Below are 11279 nucleotides of genomic sequence, written 5' to 3' on the forward strand. Positions count from 1 at the left end.
GTTAGATGTCTGTAGATTATGTAAGTCACTGACTGGCCAGGGAACCATCATATTCACTAATACATTCACCTGGACCAATTTCTTATGTGCAGATTTGAGTATTTTGAAAGATAAATACATGGAGCATTTTAACACCTATTTTTAATTCCCTCAGGCTTTATTTTACTTAAATGGAGGAGTCTACAAATATCATTTGGAGATAAGCTTTATAAAGTTGCTATAAAAATTCGTACCTTGACAGATGTTGTTTCATCTCCCACCCCTAAAGGCTTCAAAGTGAACATCAAGAAAATGTCTTCAACCACTTCTACTACATCTGGGGCTCAGGAATTTTCTGAACATTTCAGTCAAAGCTTGACACCTTCAGATTTTCTATACACCAAACATTATCAAGTTATGTGATTTATCAATACATTATTTTCAGAACAAGAAGGAATTTGGCAATAATTTAGTTTAACCCCATATTTTGTATATGAGAAAACCAAGACCTGAAAGCGTGAAGTTCCTTGTTCAGGTCATAGCCTTTGATATTAGTAGAATGTGAAGAATTATTCAGACCAGTATGTCTTAGGACACACCACCCTGCTCCATGGACAGCTGGAACTAGATAGATAGATAGATAGATAGATACATAGATACAGATATAATTGCTTTTTCCTGATCTATTTGTAGTTAGCTAATCCAATGCTGGTGATTATCTGAACAGATTTGTAACTCATTTAGGCTTTTTATTTTTATTTTTCTGATCAGGTAAAGATATATTTTTCTCAAGAGAATAAAAAAGAAATCAAGACTAAAATAGGTCAAGCTTTGAAACCTTCTAACTAGAGTTGATTCAAAACTTTTTTGAGGCCGTGTTTCCTCTTGACCATAGAGGCAGTAGTCAGAGCAGGCTTGTCTCCAGCCCTCTCAGACTGTGGCACTGCTGAGGAGGGACAGGGGGTGGTCATGGGGGTGGCAGGTGGCCACGGGGCGAGCTGAGCAGCGAATTCTTCAAGGGAACCAGAGGTCATTTAAGGATGTTCATTGTGTTCTTCTTTATTTGGAATTCTGTTTATGCTGTTAACATTAACATAGATTTTCCTTAATGAATGTTTTCCAGCTGAAAGATATATTATGTGAATCTTTTTAACATTACTTCACTAAATTAAAATAGTTCTGTCTTGCAATGAGGCCTTTGCCTTTTGATGTTATACTTAGGTTTCAGACAATGTCCATGACAATACACATGTACTCTGCAAAGATCATCTTTTTTTTATTTTATATATATTTTTTGAGACAGAGTTTCACACCTGTCACCCAGGCTGGAGTGCAGTGGCGCCATCTTGGCTCACTGCAGCCTCCACCTCCCTGCTCAAGCAATTCTCCTGCCTCAGACTCCCAAGTAGCTGGGTCTACAGGTACATGCCACCATGCTGAGCTAATTTTTGTATTTTTTGAGGACACGGGGTTTCTTATTAGTATGATGCCCAGGCTGGTCTCCAACTCCTGAGCTTGTCTGGGCCTCCCAAAGTTCTGGGATTAGAGGTGTGAGTCACTGCACCTGGGAGATCTTTTTAATCAATGTCATTTAGGGTTCACAGTATCTTTTAATAATTTGAAAGGTTTTCTGTCTGGTGATACCAAAATTAATGTAAATATTTAGGTTTTATTATTTCACAATTTGAATCCATGCATTTATTTAAAACCATATTTTTCCCTGCAAGCTTGGTGACCTTACTGCCAAAACTGTATACATTTTGCTTCTTATCCCATTAAAAGAGTACAAGTGTTATAATATTTTTCCTATTTTATTTTAAATGATTGGGAGGATGGAGACGCTGTTTCAAATCTCCCTATGCAAAAACCAAAGAGAAACCATCACCACATTCATGGTGATTGTATTTACTAAATCACTTCCAAATTAGACGCTTCAGAAACAACATGCTACACGAATAGCAAATATTCAATTCGTGCATTGCCTGAAGGCTTTGGACTGCATTACCCTACATATCCATCACGGGAACAGTAGAATAAAATGATTCTGCAAGGTTGGAGAAATCAAACCCCTCAGCCACTTTTCATAAGGAATATTTGGATAACCAAGTCTTGATGCAAATATTTGTTACTAGCCATTATGACAAGCTGGGGACATTCCATGATCTTATTAGTACCCAGTCATTCACAGTTTGCTTTTTCTGTATCAAAACATGCACACAGATAATAGGAATAAATTGTTTATTTCCCATGTTACTAGGCAATTATAAATATTTCAGCAAAAGGGTTATACTGTGCCAAGGTTAGAATGTGATAGAATAATTCAAGATGCAAATGCCATTGTTTAGTAAGCTAATGCTGGTGTTCCCAAATAGTCTTCATCTGATTGGCTTCTAAGTAAAAAGACTTAAAACAGAATATGGTATGCACTAGCTTTTAAAAAGCTGTTAGCTTATTGCTTATCACTTCTGTAAAGTCTCCTTTATTTTTTCATCTCTGGACAGTATTCTAGGAAATAATGCTATACACTGTACATAGCTATTAGCAACTGAGAACTCCCTAATTCAATTCTACAATATTTTAAATACAAAAATTACAAGAGTTACAAAGCTACTGGTTTATCTTACTACTTTTATTATACAATGTTTTTAGAGGACTCTGCTTCGTTCAGTATTGCAGGCAACTTTTTCCACTATTGTTCTTCATGATGTTTTGTAACCGCTGATATGTAAAGTCGAGATTTATTAATAGGTTATAGCTTCTCTGAAAAATAAAAGTATAGTTACAGAATCATGGAACTAGAACTGGTTTGAGGAATTTTTGAACAATCTTACTGTACAGGTCAAAGAAGATACGCCAGTGAAATAAAACAATTTGGCCTGAATTTAAGTTAATCTTTTGCAGAACAGGCAAGACCAAAGCTGAGGCCACATAATACATTGTCTGGTGTAGCGCTGTTTATGCTACCTCGTATTTTTGCCTCTTCTTTCCAAAACTTTGTTATTGTTGTGGGAGAAAGGTGGGAGAAGGCTCTCTAGGAGGTCTACCTACCCCTTTTGCATTCTACGGGTTCACTCAGAACTCTCTATCCCTACAGAAATGCTCATCTATTCTATTTTCTACAGTAATTTCTTTCATTTTCTATTCTTTTTGTAAGTTTTTTTGGTATTCTTTCCATTTTAGAGAAGATAGAAAGATTGTTAAAATTTGTATTTCTTTTATGATGTTCTAGAAAAACATGAGAAGGGACCAAGATATTTTAAAACAGGAGCATTTCTTCAAGTTTTAAGAGATGGAATGGAGAGAGAGGACATCCTTCTCAGCAGTCACTGGGATACACCTATGGGTAGGAGATCAGGAGTAGAGCGATTTCCAGAAGGGCTGGGCTGCTTTCTGATTACGCTTCAATGGGCTAACTTTTTATCTGACGAGTTAATGGGTGCAGCTCACCAACATGGCACATGTATACATATGTAACAAACCTGCACGTTGTGCACATGTACCCTAGAACTTAAAGTATAATTAAAAAAATAGTTTTTTCCCCTTTTTGGTGGAAACTAGTCATAGGACACGTAGATTAAAACAAACCCTCCTCCAACTTAAAAGTAAGAAGGAGGGTGAGATGGGAGGATTGCCTGAGCCCGGGAAGTCAAGGCTGTAGTGAACCATGTTCATGCCACTGCACTCCAGCCTGGGTGACAGAGTGAGACCTTATCTCAGAAACTATAGGAAAAAAAAAAAACCCACAAAAACACAAAATGATATGGTTTGGCTGTGTTGACACCCAAATCTCATCTTGAACTGTAACTCCCACAATTCCCACTTCCATGACGTGTGGGAACATGTCATGGGAGGAACCCAGTGGGAGGTGATTGAATTATGGGGGCAGGTCTTTCCTGTGCTGTTCTCATGATAGTGAATGAGTTCACAAGATCTGACAGTTTTAAAAATGGGAGTTTCCCTGCACAAGCTCTCTTTTTGCCTGCTGCCATCCACATAGAATGTGGCTTGTTCCTCCTTGCCTTCTGCCATGATTGTGAGGCCTCCCCAGCCATGTAGAACTGTAAGTCCATTAAACCTCTTTTTTTGTAAATTGCCCAGTCTTGGGTATGTCTTTATCAGCAGCATGAAAATGGACTAACACACAAGACAAACAAAAAAGTAAGAAGGACAGACAGAAACAAAAAGTATGTTTTTATCAATTTAGTATTCAATGTGGCATTGATTAATATCTAACACACACACATTTGTTAGTTTATTTGTTTTCTTCATGGTAGTGAATATCTCACATGTGTATATGGTTGAACGTACAAAAGTTCAGATGTCTTCCAAGAGAGCTAGGACACTTTTTATTTATTTCCAAAATATTATTCTAGTTAGGTGCAGTGAATCATGCCTGTAAGCCTAGCACTTTGGGAGGCCAAGGCAGAAGGATCACTTGAGCCCAGGAGTTCGACACTGGGCAGCAAAGCAAGGCCTGCCTCCACAAAACAACTGAAAAGTTAGCCAGGCATAGTGGCACATGCGTGTAGTCTCTGTTACTCAGGTAGCTGTGGTAGGAGAATCACTTGAGCCCAGGAGGTTGAGGCTGCAGTGAGCTGTGATCGCACTACTGCATTCCAGCCTGGGCGACACAGAAAGACTCCGTCTCAAAAAAATATATATATATTATATATATACATATATATAATTCTGAAACAAGAAGGAGGTAAATTTCATTCATTGTGCAATCATCAAAATAAAGAAAAATCTAGAAGAAGTTTTTCAGCTTACCACTGGTAGATGCCAGATAAGAATACAACCTTCTGGAACATATCCCCTATGGACTGACGTCCCCAAATTTAAAATATTCCAGCTTTTGGGATTCACATTTTATGAATTTTTATATGATTCATTTGTTTATTGGCATACTAATCTTTCTAGGTACATCAGAATGTATATATAAACATGGTTAGTAATTGATGTAATAAGATGCAAAAGACAAAACTTAATAGAACTCTATTTTTCTAAAAACCAGACATTCTGGGCTAAAAGCACAAATAGTAAAATATAGGCTACTAAGAAGCACTTACACACTGAGCATGAGGCACGCAGAGTTTAACGTTTCCCTTTGGGGTGGCAGAAATCTTTAGTAGGGTTTTTTCCTTCATTTCCAAAGGCATACAAGGGTTGGGACATCCAATCTTTAATGTGCAATAAAATGAAATGGCAATTTTCCAAGAGCCGTGAGACTGCAGCTAATTAGCACATTAATTTATATAAATAAAATTCTCTTTGCTGTTCCCCAGTGTTCTGCCTGAGAAATGCAACAAGATGAATGAACATGACAAATCAAAGTGAAATTTACAGGCTTAAAATAAAGGATACAGAAATAATCCCTTGACCTTATTCCAACTTTTCTGTCCCTGCTTCATCAGTGCAGTTCTGCCAAGAGCTCCTAAATGTATGCTCCTTGTTCCACCACACTTCAATTCTAAGGAAAATTTCCCAAGAAGAGTACAACCAGTTCTTTCCTCCAGGACTTGAACTCCTAAATAAAATAGCTCAGTTTACAACTCAAGAGAACGACTCTCTTTTATTTTTACATTTACTTTTAAGATTTTCTCACATACATTTCTTAACAAAAACATAAACATTGTTTCCATTTTTTAATATTTTCCTTGCATACAAAATATTGTGTTTAATTATTCTTAGTTTTAACTAATTTTTATGATTAACCTGAATTTTTAAAACTAAAAATTTCCTAAGGCCAAGTCAATATTTCAAGTGAAATTGTTAGTTTAATAGAAAAGCAAACTCCTAAAATAAAACTTTATTTTATTCAATTTTTATTTTATTATTACTCTTAAAAATACATTTAATGTAGTAAGTACTTTCAAATATGTATGTATACATTCTTACTTTTACATACATATCTAATACATATATCCAGATATATCCTGCTTGACAGAAGATAGCCTGTACAACCATAGGTAGTTGGCCCTGATTATAACACAAAATTAATAAAACTAATTTTATGAAAAATACAATAGAACAGAAAATAAAAGGACATAATTTATATAGTAAATATAAGTACTGTTTTGAGAGACACCTCTATCAGTTATAAGTGTCTGAGTGTATACATTGTGATGAAACATGTATTTCTAGTCATGTTCATAAAAGTTCATAAGATCCTCTATAAAGTAGAATATAGAAAAAACTAGAGTCTGGACTATTATTTCTTAATTCATATATTCAATAAAAAATTATCATGAGGGTACAAGAGCGAACAAGACAGTGTGTGGACTTATGGAATGTATGTTATAGTGAAAAATCAGAAAATAAACAAGTGAACAAAACGTATATGTGATATGATCTCTAGTGATGGTGACACAAAAGAACGTAAAGGAAGATTACAGGATTGGAGACAGACACTAAGGGTAGCATGGGGCTGCTGTAATACAACTGTTAAAGAGGGCTCACTGAAGAGGTACTATTTGTTCACCCTGAATAGTGTGAAGAGGAGCATTTCAGCCATGGGCACAACTAATACAAAGTTCCTGAGATAGGAACATGATTAGCATGTATAGAGGAGGTGCATGAAGGCCATTAGGAGTGGAGTGGGTTACCTGTTGGGGGAATGGGTACCATGACACCCAGGGAGAGGGTCAACTGCCAATGATATGGGACTTTGTCAGCCATGCCAAGGACTCTAGATTTTATCTAAAGTGCGATGGTGCAGCTGCAGGGAGAGCATTGGCATTTCCATCTCTTTAAGTGTTCTCTGGTTGCTGCGTGAAGAGCACACTATTGTGAGAAGGTTAGAGTAATGAAAAAACCTGACTAGTTATAAAACCAAATGAAATACAGGAAAAATTAGATAATAATACCTTGGTGTAGGATGGCAATGGTGGAAAGGCGAGAAGTGGTTATAGTCAGGATACAGTTTGACCAATAGGACTTGATGACTGAAGATGAATAAGTATGAAGGTAAGAAACATATCGATGATGACTTTTTGACTTTTGGTCCTAATAATCTTGTGAATGATAGTGGAGCCTCTCACTGATATGTGGACAGTTTTGGGAGGAGAAAAGTGGGCTGGGTGATTGGTTAATTAGGCTTTTCCCCTTTTTCCTCTGATTAATATTTTACCATTATTATAAAATTCCAATGAACATTGATTAAGGAATTACTAACAGCCAGGCTCTGTGCAAAATCCTGGGACTATAAAGTCAAAATAAAAACAGTTTTACACAAACAAAAACAAAACTAGAAATTACGGCATGCTGTAATTTGTGCTATAATAAGTATACAAAGAGAATATACTGGAAGGCAGAGTAAAGAACCTTTATTAATTTAATGGGCAATCAAGTATTTCTAATCAAAGTGAAACCGAAGCTGTGTTTTGAAAGATAGGTTGAGATAAACAAGAATAACAGCTTGTGGAGGAAATGGAGAACACTCTAGGTGTAGAAAACAGAATGGGCAAGTGCATAAAGAAATAAAGCACGTGTGTTGGAAACCTAGTTCACTGTAATCAGGTCTATGTTGGATATTGGCAAATTATGTAGCTAAAATGGTAGGCAGGGACAAGATCATATAGAGCCTTGTTTATTGAGCTAAGGGGTTTGAGTTTTTACTAAAATCTATAGAGATGTTACAGGATTAAAATCAGGAGAAATGATATGATAAGATAAATTGGATGGGGACCAGGCCAAAGGCAGAAAATACAGTAAGGATGCTTTTGTAGGAATCAAAAATAGATATGTTGAGATCCTAAATTAAGGCATTGAGAGCAGGGATGAAAAAAGGAAATTATGTTTTCACTCTATTAAGGAAGTAGGCGTTGTAAGATGAGCACTGGACGAGAGAGGAAGATGATGTCAGTGAAAGTGCACTGAGAGTGTAAGCAGATGACCCTTTAGATCCACTTTATGCTTGGTCAGGAAATATTTAGAGGTCTAATCATAACACCTAGTCAGATCCCTTGCATGACTCGAGTTCTCTAATTTAGGCTCTTCCTGAGTCCTGGACAATTTACACCCTGGGTCCTGATTTCTGTCTTAATAAACTCCCTGACCTTCTTTTTCCTTTGACCTGTAATCTTCCTATTGCTCCACTGCAAGTAGCACATGGTTGAGTGAAGGACAATGGTATTGAACTTACACATAGTGCGGGATTACTCTCTAACCAGCTGTATGACCTACAGCAAATTTCATTTTTCCTGAATATAATCATAAGATTATGTGTCATGGTGAGAAATTAGAAAAAGTAAGAATGCCCAATAATATATAATTAAATGATTTTGAATATCATAAAATACAAGGAATTTCCAAAAAGTTCATAGAAAATGTGTATTTTGTAAAAAACTATACATAAATTTCAACATTTTTTGCACCAAAATAAACTTGCATTCACTGTTATAACATGTCTGAACAGAATCTAGTTTGAGGCACTTAGAAGAGTAAGACACCAGTCTGAAAAAAGCCCCTATCAGAGCATTATGAATTCTGCTAAAATTAAAGTAAGAACAAACATCAAATTTTTGGTGAAGCTTGGGTTGAAAATGGTGAAATAATTGATGCTTTATAAAAAGTTTATAGGGACAATGCCCCAAAGTAATCAGTAGTTTACAAATAGATAACTCATTTTAAGAAAAGACAAGATGATGTTTAGATGAAGCCTGCAGCAGCAGACCATCCGCATCAATATGTCAGGAAAAAAAAATTAATCTTGTTTGTGCCCTAATTGAAGAGGGCCAGCAGTAAACAGCAGAACCAATAGCCAATACCATAGACATTTCAATTGGGTCAGCTTACACAGTTCTGACTGAAAAATTAAAGTTGAGGAAACTTTCCACTCGGTGAGTGCCAAAACCATTGCACACAGATCAGCTGCAGACAAGAGCAGGGCTTTCAATGGAAATTTTTAAGAAGTGGAATCAAGATCCTGGAGCATTACTTCGATGAATTATCACAGTATGTGAAACATATCTTTACCAACATGAACCTGAAGACAAAGCAATATCAAACCAATAGCAACCAAGAGGTGGCAGTGGTCCAGTGAAAGCCAAAGTGGACCAGTCAAGAGCAAAGGTCACGGCAACAGTTTGGTTTTGTTTTTGTTTTTGTTTTTGTTTTATGCTCAAGACATTTCTGGAGGGCCAAAGAACAATAACATCTTATTATGAGAGTGTTTTGAGAAAGTCACCAAAGCTTTAGCAGACAAAGCCCCGGGAAAGCTCTGCTAGAGGTTCCTTCTTCACCACATCAGTGCTCCTGCTCAATCCTCTCATCAAACAAGGGCAATTTTGTGAGAGCTTTGATGGGAAATTCTTAGACCTCCAACTTAAAGTCCTGATTTGGCTTCTTGTGGCTTCTTTTTGTTTCCTTGTCTTAAAAAGTCTTTAAAGGGCACCCAATTTTCTTCAGTTAATAATGTAAAAAAGACTACATTGACATGGTTTAATTTCCGGAATGCTCAGTTATTCAAGTGTGGACTAAATGGCTGGTATTACCACTTACAAAAGTTGTCTTGACCTTGATGGAGCTTATATTGAGAAATAAAGTTTTTATTTTACATACATATAAATATATATGTATATATACATATTAAAATATATATTTTATATATACATATTAAAATATATATTTTATATATACATATTAAAATATATATTTTATATATACATATTAAAATATATTTTTTATATATACATATTAAAATATATTTTTTATATATATACATATGAAAATATATATATATTTTTATATATACATATGAAAATATATATTTTATATATACATATGAAAATATATATTTTATATATACATATGAAAATATATATTTTATATATACATATGAAAATATATATTTTATATATACATATGAAAATATATATTTTATATATACATACGAAAATATATATTTTATATATACATATGAAAATATATATTTTATATATACATATAAAATATATATATAAAATATATATTTTATATATACATATGAAAATATATATTTTATATATACATATGAAAATATATATTTTATATACATATGAAAATATATATTTTATATACATATGAAAATATATATTTTATATACATATTAAAATATATATATTTTATATACATATTAAAATATATATATATTTTATATACATATTAAAATATATATATATTTTATATACATATTAAAATATATATTTTATATACATATTAAAATATATATATATTTTATATACATATTAAAATATATATATATTTTATATACATATTAAAATATATATATATTTATATACATATTAAAATATATATATATTTTATATACATATTAAAATATATATATATTTTATATACATATTAAAATATATATATATTTTATATACATATAAAATATATATATATTTTATATACATATTAAAATATATATATATTTTATATACATATTAAAATATATATATATTTTATATACATATTAAAATATATATATTTTATATACATATTAAAATATATATATTTTATATATACATATTAAAATATATATATTTTATATACACATATTAAAATATATATATATTTTATATACACATATTAAAATATATATATATTTTATATACACATATTAAAATATATATATATTTTATATATACATATTAAAAAATATATATTTTATATATACATATTAAAAATATATATTTTATATATACATATTAAAAATATATATATTTTATATATACATATTAAAAATATATATATTTTATATATACATATTAAAATATATATATATTTTATATATACATATTAAAAATATATATATTTTATATATACATATTAAAAATATATATATTTTATATATACATATTAAAAAATATATATATTTTATATATACATATTAAAATATATATATTTTATATATACATATTAAAATATATATATTTTATATATACATATTAAAATATATATATATTTTATATATACATATTAAAAAATATATATATTTTATATATACATATTAAAAAATATATATATTTTATATATACATATTAAAATATATATATTTTATATATACATATTAAATATATATATTTTATATATACATATTAAAAAATATATATATTTTTATATATACATATTAAAAAATATATATATTTATATATACATATTAAAAATATATATATATATTTTTTTCAGACAGGGGATCATTCTGCCACCTAGGCTGGAGAGCAGTGGTGCAATCACAGCTCACGGCAGTCTTGACCCTCCCGGGCTCAAGTGACCCTCCTGCCTCAGCCTCCCAAACAGCTGGGATCACAGGTGCA

The 11279-nt window shown here is 32.1% G+C and overlaps 1 long non-coding RNA gene across 1 annotated transcript in view; it reads right to left on the minus strand.

Moving 5' to 3' along the window:
• The window catches only part of LOC134761937 (uncharacterized), a 45433-nt gene extending 41717 nt beyond the window's left edge, over nucleotides 1-3716 (minus strand). Inside the window, exon 1 of the long non-coding RNA XR_010141161.1 lies at nucleotides 234-3716. This is a non-coding gene — a long non-coding RNA (uncharacterized LOC134761937). The remainder of the gene's footprint in view (nucleotides 1-233) is intronic.
• Between the last annotated feature and the right edge of the window lie 7563 nt (nucleotides 3717-11279).

This window comes from Pongo abelii, chromosome 7 (assembly GCF_028885655.2).
Source record: "Pongo abelii isolate AG06213 chromosome 7, NHGRI_mPonAbe1-v2.0_pri, whole genome shotgun sequence".
Lineage (NCBI taxonomy): Eukaryota > Metazoa > Chordata > Mammalia > Primates > Hominidae > Pongo > Pongo abelii.